Here is an 11250-nt window from a genome sequence, read left to right as displayed (position 1 = left end):
CCCAATCTTGAAGGCGAAGAAGATTAAAGATTGATGTCCATTTAGTGACTGTTTAAGATTCTCACCGTTGCCAAAGGCACCCAGTCAAAAGTTTGATGCAAAATTGGGCAAGCAGTTCAAGTCTTCAAATTGGCATGATAGAACATTCTTCATCATGCCCTCACATTTGCCCAACACACCCCAAAGATGTATTGATCAAAAGTTGGGTTGACATTTCAAATCCTCCAAGTGGAGACATAAATAATTATCAATAAGGTATCTTGATAAAGTCTGAGTAGTCAAGATAACTGAATCGTGTCGCAACACTAAATTAGGCACGTCTTGGAAGGCAACCCAAGGTATTTTGATATTTGTGTTCGTATTATGTGATTGACATCAGATCTTCACACCTGTGGTGCCATAGGTATTTTTTGAAATCTCTTGTTTTGGTTTGATGCATTGCGGATATTTCATGATTTTAAGTTGAGGGTGGGGCTACTTGTGGGTGTTGATGTCCTCTTGGGGTTTTTATTGTCGTGCCTTTTTTTCTTCAGAGTTTTGTTCCTAGTAGAGCCAGCATGTTTAGGCATATTGTGTTTTTTTTGTGATGTGTTGTGGTTAACTGGGGGTAAAATAAGTATCTAGGACAGTTGACATATTTTTGTTGATTTTTCTTGGAATGATAAATACTTCTTCAATTGTCTATCTAGTAACTGTGTGATAAGCATCTGTATGTGACTATTATGAATCTTTTTATGGCATTAGTATTAGGGATACGATAATTACTGCTAACAATTGCATGAACCAAATGGGTAGCAGCTTGTGATGTACCTTTGTTCCATGTGTGTGTGAGATGCTACCTAGTTCCTGTTGTGTGTAAAATTCAGAACTTGCCTAGTTGGTCTTGTCTTAGTTGTAGGATAGCAGTTAGGAAAGGATCATAGGCCATTGTTGATATTAGTGCACTTTTACCCTAAATGACCTTCCATGTGTGAATAATATCCCTTGATCCTGATTTTGAGCTTGAATGCCTATTCTTTTTATTATACCTATCACCTTCCCATTTGTATCACAATGAACCTATTTTGACCCTGGTCCTCCTTGGACGTTGTGCACTTTGACTAAGGCAAATCGCCTAAGTTGAGGGTGGATACCATAGGGGTGCATGACGTAAAATGAGCACAAAGAAAGGTAGAATGAAAGTAAAGAATAAAAAGTTGGGAGCGGTGGAAAAATAATAAGAAAAGAAAAGTTGTGAAAAAGAAGAAATGATTGTCAAAAAAAAAAATACTGCACCCATTTAGAGTATGTGTGATCAAAAAAGGAGAGAATTAAGTAAAGGTTGATAGGTAAGACCCAAAAAATAGTGTAGTGCCAAGGAGGATTAGTCAATTTAAATATCCTTGTGTATCATACCAGCCCCAAGCCTACGTTACAAAGCCAAAGAAAAGACCTATAGTGATCCTAACTTAACTGTTTGAAAACTTAGGCAATGAAAATAAGGGCAAGCATATGGTATTTGACATGCATTGATTGGAATTTCTTTCTAAGAGTGAGTGTCTCTTGACTGTGTCTGCATTTACATGCTTGATTTCATATATGAGTGAGAAGGGACTTCATTGTTGTAAGGGCACATCGGTTGCATTGCTGGTCGCCTACTTGTTTGGGTAGTGTAATTTGTACATATGCATAGTTATTGTTGCTAAGTTGATGCCATATCTTGATTCCTTTTTGTCACATTATTGATCTTCATGGATATACATATCTAGGTTTAAAGAGATTAAAAATGGAGAGAGTAATATGTTTGGAACTAAAATTGAAGATCAACTGTCATAGGTATCTTATGTGTCTCTTGGTTAAGCATCGTAGTATTGTGTTTTAGTTTCTTAAGGACAAGCAATTATTTTAAGTTGAGGGTGTTGATGTGTGAGCAGACGCTGACACATTTAAGGCTTTTAACTGAGAATAATTGCGAAGTCTTAAGCAACTTTTGTCATTTTTGATTTGTTTATGTTTGATTTTACATTTTAAGCAGATAGGATAGAGAACCAACAAGAATGGAAGCAAAGAAGTTGAAATCTAGAGGAATCTAAAGAGAATTTTGGCTGACAACATCTGTGATAAATTGTCAGCCTTGTGATAGGCTATCACAGTTGTCGTCAGACTTAACCAGAGATTTGGCATGAGTTGAAGCCTGTGACGACATCTGGTGATATGACATCAAAAGTGTGATACACCATCATGAATATCGTTATCCTTAACCAGAGAATGGTAGTTGAAGAGAAGTTGTGATGACATTCATGATAAGTCGTCAGCCCTGTGATAAGGCATCAGGAGCACCGTCAGACTTAGGCAGAACTTGGAACCTAAGATAAAGTTTTGACGACATTGGTGACAAGACATCAAACTCTTGATACGTCATCATCGTCATCGTCATCCTTAGGCAGTAAGAGGCAAAATTGCAGAGGAACTGACGACATCAATGATAAGTCGTTAGACTCCTGACAAGCTATCACGGATGTCGTCGTCTATTTTGAGGAAAAGATGAAACTTTTATTTTGTTTATTTATTTAGGGTAAACTATTTAAAGCTTTGTCTTAGGGTTTTCTAGGGGGATTCATTCATCATCATCATTATTCTGATGAGAGTTCGATACTTTGAGTCTTGGAGAATATTTTTCGATATTTCTTTCTATATCTTTTTGGATTCAAATAATACAACTATTTTGGGGATTTTTCTTTGTGATCTAATCTACGATTCACTAATTATTATTCATATCTGTAAGTTAATCTTCTCAATTATAAATTCAATTATGTGTTTCGTTCTTTGCATCATGAGTGGCTAAAATCTGTTAACCTAAATTATAGGATCTAGGGTTAGGTCGTGATGAGGTGCTAAATACTCAAGATTCAATAGGTATTAAGATTTCTTGATAATTTTGAAGTTTTAATTAACGCCTGTTGGTTGCAAACAGTAGACACACCTGCTTTGATTTGCTTGAGAAAGAAATCAAATATAGTAGGAAGTGAATTATCAACAGGGACTCGGAAATACTTCGTTTAATAATCAGCACTGTAACAAGGTTGGTTACTTGAGGTAAAATCTAGACAATGAATAGAAATTCCCTAAGTTTGAGAGGATTAGGAAATTATACGCTTAAATAGGTCGAGAGATATTTGAGCATATCATCGATAAAGATAGCTTGTTATCCTAACCACCGTGAGAATCTTGAGTCACCTTTAGTATCTGTCATGTACAGTAAGCCCTAGTGAACATAATTCTGGTTATTTCATAAATTCTTGATTTACAAACACCGAACGTAAAGTGACAAACAATAACTTGTTAAACCTAAACCCCCATTTTATGTTTTCGTATCATTTGTTTGAATTTAACTTGTAGATTTAGTTTCAAACTAGTTTAATCGCCACTCACATTATTCCCTGTGGATTCAACCCTGACTCCAAAGTTGGGTAAATATATTGACGACGTCCGCCTTGCACTAAATTGAAGTGTAAGTTGAGCGTTATCACCCCCTTCCCAAGATTCCAAGAGTTCAAGTTTTCAAGTTCAAGCATTATTCAAGAATCTAACCATTGAGGTATGTGGGGTATTCATCAATGGGTTCCTTTCACCCATTGAGCCCCAAAAACCTCTTTTTGATTCACTTATGAATTTTACTCTAATTATGGTCAAATTCCATGTAAATTATGAAATTTCTCCATGTTTCTTCCTTGTTTTACATCCAAGTTATGCTAGTAGTATTATCCCATGTGAATTATGATCCTATATGCTTGATGTTTCAAAATCCCATGTCATGTTCAGTCAATATCATGTCAAATTCTCAAATTATGATTTAAATGATATAACCATGATATTTTCCTAGGTTAACTCGTTCCCATGTTTACATTCATGAAATTTATCAGACTCTTGAAATAACTTATGTTTTGGGTCTTTGAATTATGACTTTATGTTATTATTTTAAGTGTTGTTATCAAATTTTGTAATTATTTAGTGCTGGAGGGTTATGAACACCTAACACCTATGTGTTTTACATATTTTTATTTTCAAGTAACAAGTCAGTCAGACCATGGTTTTATTATCAGATTCAGATTATCGTGCTCACGCTGAGTATTTATCAGTACAATACCATATCATGTTAAACCAATAATAATACCAGTATCATTCAGTTGTGAGTAAAACTTAGCACTGAGTGAATGTAGGGATGACGGCTCTCCTATCAGTTAGGCATGATTCGTTAGTAGCAGTCCCTAAGTTCTAGACATACGACACCACCGTAGATTATGTGGGGTCCCCTGTTAGTTAGGCATGACACCCTCGTCCTTTGGGACATCAGCCTTGTGGTTCCACATAGTCAGTCATGTGTTGGTACCCCTGGCAAGGTACCAAGACCTTCCAACTAGGGTTACAAGTTGGACCCCAATAACTCAGATTGGGGCATGTCAGTTGTAGTTAGATCCAATAGTCTCAGTTCAGTATTCAGAGTATGTCAGTTCAGGTTTGCATGACTAAGTATACAAATATTAATTATTTAGACATCAGTTATTCAGATATCAGTCATTCAGTTATTCAGATCATTTTAGTACTTATTTATACTTGGTCTTGCATTCTCGATATTACGTGTGCATATTTTTATGCTCAGTATCCATACATGATCCTCAGTTTAATTTTATAGCATGTTCAACTTTATATGAGATTTAAATACAGTATTCATGTTTTACTGCTTCCCAGCTTTCAAAATTATTTTTAGTTCATGATTCATAAATCTCACTATGACTTACAATTTTAATGTATATCCATGCTTTAAATGTATGTTTCAACAAATAACTTATATCCTTAGTTTTAAAGCATATTTTAAATATTTTTTAATTTAGTGCATGTCTCTAAATACTCATTACATTCTAACATACTAACCACATATATGCATTTGTGGCTATATCCTTCATAATGTAGGTACCAAATATAGTCCACATATCAGAGTCAGGCAGTTCTTAGTATTCAGCCAGCCGGTGATGAATTCCCTTATTTTGGGGACTCAGCCCACTATACTTCATGTGTTGTATTTTGATTATCCATATATATATTGATTAGTGGTAGTTGGAGGTATGTCCTATCTACCTATAATCAGTACGGTAAAGGCATCACAGATAATCAGTCAGAGTCATGATATGTAATTTCAGTTCTCTCTTCAATTTTATCATATTGTAAACTTTATCAGTATTACATTTATTTTAGGCTTTCTCATGATCATGTTTATACTCAATAAATCTAGTTTTATACAATTTAAATCAGTTGCTCAAGCAGTATGCTCGTTTATGGGTTAGCTTGGGCTCACTTATGCTTTCAAGCACTATGTTATGACTAGAGGGTAGTCTCGGGTCTTGACAATCTAATGTGGTTGCTGATGCTCTTATTAGGTTATACAAGGAGAGTCTAGCTCATATGGATAAAGGGAAGTGAGAGTTGGTAAGATATATTTACTATTTGTCTAACGTTAGAGTTTGTCTCTTGTACACTAAGGATGGTGCTGTATTCATGCAGAAGGTGGCACAGTCGTCTCTTGGTTCAGAAATAAAAGAGAAGAAAGTGTTGGATCCTGTCTTAATGATGATCAAGGGTGATGTAAGTGGGTAGAAAACGATATTTTCTAAGATTAGTGGTGATGGTACCTTGCGGTACCAAGAGAGATTATGTGTTCACGATATCGATGGCTTGCAAGAGAGGATCTTAGTTGAGGTGCATGGGTCACATTACGCTATTTATCCTAGTTTGACAAAAATGTATCATGACCTTAAGGATATGTATTGGTGGAATAATATGAAGCGGGATATGACTAGTTTTGTAGCTAAGTGCATGGAGTGTCAACAAGTAAAAGTTGAGCACTTGAGGCCCAAAGAATTGTATCAAGAAATTGAGTTTCCTTTGTGGAAGTAGGAGGTGATCAATATGGATTACATTGCCGATCTTTCTTGATCTTGGAATTAGTTTGATTCTATTTAGGTCATAGTGGATAGGATGACAAATTCTGCTCAGTTCTTACTAATATGGACCAGATTTTTGGTAGAAGATTATATGAGGTTGTACCTCCAAGAGATTGTGAAATTGCATGGGGTGTCCATTTCAATCATCTCAGATCATAGTACGTAGTTTTTATCATACTTTTGGCTGTTGTTTTAGAAACTATTAGAGAAGTTATTTGACATGGACTTGCATGTTGTTTTCTTTAGGGCTGAAACCCCAATTGGGTCAAAGCTTCTGAATTATAGCATAATGATTCCTTTATCTTTTGGTGATGTCATAGAGCACATAGACTGTAGAGCTTTTGAAATTGAACCTTTCTTATGGTCTATTTTGGTGCTAACATGATTTGCATCAACTGTATCTTGATTATCAATGACGATCTTTCCCTCTCGCATTAATGTCATGATCTTTTCTTTTTGGATGAAGCATTCTGTGATGTGATGACTAACAATGTGGTGAAATTTTTAGTACTTAGGATTGTCGAATTTATTAGATTCTTCAGGTCGCTTTGACTTAGGAAGTTTAATCACTTCTTTATCTAGCAACTCGTCAAGAATCGCAGGAATATCAGAGTCGGGAAAAGGATATACTGTTGATTGTAACACCTTCAAGGTTGGTTGATTTTTCATTTCTCGTATTTGTTGCTTTGGAGATTTTTAGTTTTATTTGTTTTAGAGGCCTTCGTAGAACTCACAATTATCACAATAGATTCCCTAATTTGGTCTTCTAATGAGTAATTGAATCTTATAACTTTTTTTCTAGGATCAAAGACAGGTGACGCCATTCATTCACTTGCAATGCTTAGCTCCATGTCATGAGAGCGCGTACCTAATTCTTCAAAAGTTTGAGGGTTAATTCCTTGGAGTATATACACAAGGATCCAATGCATCCCTTGAATGCAAACTTCAACTATAGATGTTTTAGAAAGTTGATCTTTGCAATCAAAACTCAATGTTCTCCAGCGATTAATGTAGTCCACTACATGATCATCAATACTTTGTCTTGTGTTTGTCAACTTCATCATGCTGACCGTACGACGGGTGCTATAATCTAGTTACTCCAAATAATTAATTAATTTGGACTCCAAGTTCGTGTACGAATCAAAGGCGTTGCCTTTTAAAGAGAGAACAAACTGCTTAATAAGAAGATCACCTTGTGTACTAGCACTACTGCAAGTCTCAATGAAATAAGTGATGTGTTTCCTTAGATTTTCCTTTTCATCAAATTCTTGAAACTTCGGTGGTTGATATCCAATTGGCATCGATAAACCGTTGATTCACTTAGAATACAACTTTGAGTATCCTACAAAACTTTGTGACAACCATTTTATTGTGACTTGATGGTGTTTTGTCATATCTTGCAGTTGTTGAACTGTTAGAGTGGCCACTAAAAAGGATCGATCAATGCATTGATTGGCACTTGATGACAGATCCCAACCGTACACGCAAGTGTGCGTGGTCTACCAAGTAATATAGACCTTCAAGAAAGCCGAGTTATGATCCTACAGAGACTAGATTTGGCAACAATTTTATTTCAGTTCACAATTTAGATTCACTTGATGCAACAGTAACCAAATAAATAACTTAGAAATTATAATTGCACGTAAAGTAAATAGTACGAAAAGTAAAGGTCTTGAGACAATCAATAGGAAAAAACCTAGGGTTGAAGCACTCTAAATAATCATATTATGCTATTGGATTTTATTCGTTTACTTGCTTATCGTGGTTGTTGATTCGTAGGGTTAATTGCACGATTATGGTCTCCCAACCTCTAATATTTTACTTAAGTTGAACCTTACAACTATATAGTTGAGCAGGGATGTAATAATTCACTTAATCTCTTAACAAAAATCATCTTACATATGAATCAAGTAAGGTATCTTAGTATATCCTGTCCTAGATACTAATTCAGGTTTCTTATTTTATAAAGAATCAAGAACCATACTCTGCTTATTCCCATATTCTATCGCCCTATTCTCTCTCTCGAGTTCACACGGTTAACAATGAATGTATTATAAGGGTCAAAAATCCTTAAAATAGTTAAAACAAGAATAAGCAAACAACTGACATTGATAAGGAAAGGAAAAAAACTTAATCCATAGCTATAATAATCATGTTCTTGGCTTTAACCCCGGAAAAGGTCGTTTAGCCACGCATAATCATAATCATGATCACAAAATAGCTTAATGACTAAAAACATGAATAAACTAAATAAAAATAATAAAAACCAAATGAATAAGTTGTAGCAGCCCCTTGATCTCCAAAATATGTCCCAAGATGTGTAAAAACATGATACAACATGTATTTATAGTATGGGAGTAAGCCCATTCCGTGTTGGACAAGAAAAGTTTTAGATGTTGAGACTGGAAGTGGGTAGGTAGGTGCACCAGATTCATACCTACTACAGGTGGGGAGAATCCCTGACTATACCCTGGTCCATGTGGGGTGGAACCCCAATATCGCCCAGAGCTACTGAAATTTGCTCTCTGAAATTTGGTTAAGTGTTGAGTCTCCCCTCTTAATCCCTTGTCCTGTGGTGTCTTTACCATGAATTCAAAGCTTCTTTAAAATAAAAATATCATTATATTCAGATCCAAAAGTCTCCTACATCATTACACCAAACGAATTAAGAGAGAAACAAAGCACAACACCCATAACGACGAATAAAAACAAGAGCTATACATAGCCAGTTAGCATTGATCTTTCACTTATTGTTCCAGTTGTAGACTCATTCAAATTGAAATTTTCTCACTACCAACAAGTTATTAAACTCATAATAACATACAAAAATCATTGGGAACACTTTAAATACAATAGAATCCAGTGGAATCAACTAGACAAGCACATAGCTCAAGCTAGTAACACTAGTTTTCCAAGTTGAACTCTAAATGAATCATTTAAGTACAAACTTGTTTGGAACTCACTTAAAACATCATAAACACATGATTTGACACTTTTATTCATATTTATCTCATTACCAACCCATATATCACATGAATCATCCTCAAAACAAGGCTAATAAGGCTATAATAGTGTCACTAGAATGCATAAATACGCCCAACATCACCACCCCACACTTAAAACCTTGTTCATCCTTGAACAACTCTTTACTATAAAACTTATGAGATGTAGATTCTACACTTCTAATACATGTAAGAAAATAAAGCTAGTACTACAATGACTACACGAAATGCAAGTTACTATACTAAGCTTGTTACAAACACAATTGAAAGCTTATGAACACTACTCCAAATCATCCTAGCCTCAAGAATTGACTCACCAAGTTGGCAAACTCCTTCACATCATTTAATAAAATACATCATACAAATAATCCATATTCAATAAACATGTGCCCTCACAACAAGAGAGTTACCCATAATCACTCATAATTATGCTATTTAGAACATGATGGGTACAAGAATCAAATTACGCTAACTCTCACAAAGAATTCACAAGTTACACACAGTGAACCATAGGCTTACCCTTAGTGTAATGCTCCACTAATAGTTGAATGTAAAGCTTAAGATCAATTAGGACTTTTTCGGGTTGTAATGTAGGCTAAGGGACGGGTAGGGATTATTTGGGAATAGTTTCTAACCTCTCTAAGCGCTTTAATACACTACATTATACATTTAAAATCACTTTCCAACAACCAAACTACACTTATTCATTCATCCATACCTTTTATTTTTGCTCCATCTGTTTTAAGTATTTTTACAAACACTTGGTGGACATATAGTTTACTACCACAAGAATCAATTTTTTTCTTTTTTTTTCACAGTCATGGCAATATTTTAGCATAAATTATATCATACCCATCCACCACACATCAATTATAAACACCAATAAATATTACCTTGGGGCATCAATTTCACCTTTTTATTCTTCAATTTCTCAAACTCCTTACTAAATTATTTCATTTTTTTCATTAAAGCACTTAGGATCTTTTTGGATCAAATTATGGTCTATAAAAAAAGGGGATTAGGCTATATATGAAACTACCAAAGAAAAAGCTAAAGTCTCAATGGGGGTTAACTAGGATAATGCACAAAGGTATGTCAAAAAGAAAGTATAAAAATGGCTATCAAAAAATGCCTATATCATTTCTTAAACTCATACTCTTTATTTCGCTTTGCACACACACCGAGAAAGTTCTAGACATTACATGCAACAAGGAATATACAAAAATTTAAAACTAGAATCATCATAGACCCCTAACCAAATAATAACATGAATTCAAATATAAACCACAAGTACAAGAGTCACAAAAATGAGCCTAAGTCTTAAATGTAGAAATTTCCTCAATCAACATCATTTTACCAAACAAAACAGTTGCACCATGCAATAAAAAATAGCACCAACAAGACTATCTCACACAAAATTTTTTAAATTGAGTCAAAATTTGGGAATTTCCCGACCCCACACTTAGAATTCTACTTTGTCCCCAAAGTGAATTTTAAAGGTACGAGATAGAAATACTCCTGAGGTCTCTAGGCCTAGCTAGTTGCATTTTTTTTTCATAAATAAGGTCCATGGGACTCCACACTCAGTCTTTGCCATGCTTCTTAGCTAAAGTTTATGGTACTCCAACTTCTCATTAACCTATGACTCAACCAAAAATAAAAACTATGTGAAATAAAAACTAAAAAACTGAAAAGAAAACTTACCTAATTAACTTGGTTTACCTTCCAAGCAGCACTTAATTTAGTGTCGCAGTACAACCCAACTCAACTCAACCATATCCCTTCATTTTTTTCTTCGCACTTGGAGTCCATCTTCTTATCCTTTTCACCCTTTTTGGGTGTGAATTCTCAAGAGCAGTAGGTTTCTCAACTTTAGCCTTTCCAGGCTCATCAACTTTTATCATGTCATTCTTAGGAGATAGAGTCTTAGGCTACTCAATCAGGTAGTTGGTAGAGGTCTTTTGTGGACTAGCCACCCCACACTTGTCCCCTTCAATGACATTGACCATACATAAATCTTTGACTTAGGACGTAATTTTGGGTATTTTGTATACATCAAACACCACCTTTTCATCCTCTACTCTCATTTTGAGCATGCCTTCTCTAACATCAATTAACTCTCCTCCGATTGCTAAAAATAGATGCCCCAAGATGATTGGCACCTATTTATCTACCTCAAAATCAAGAATAATAAAATCAACAAGTATAATGAATTTACCAACCTTTATAAGGACATCTTCAATTATTCCATCTGGATGTATTAATGACCC

This window comes from Capsicum annuum, chromosome 1 (assembly GCF_002878395.1).
Source record: "Capsicum annuum cultivar UCD-10X-F1 chromosome 1, UCD10Xv1.1, whole genome shotgun sequence".
In the NCBI taxonomy this organism is placed as follows: domain Eukaryota; kingdom Viridiplantae; phylum Streptophyta; class Magnoliopsida; order Solanales; family Solanaceae; genus Capsicum; species Capsicum annuum.
Note: the sequence above shows the minus strand (reverse complement) of the source record.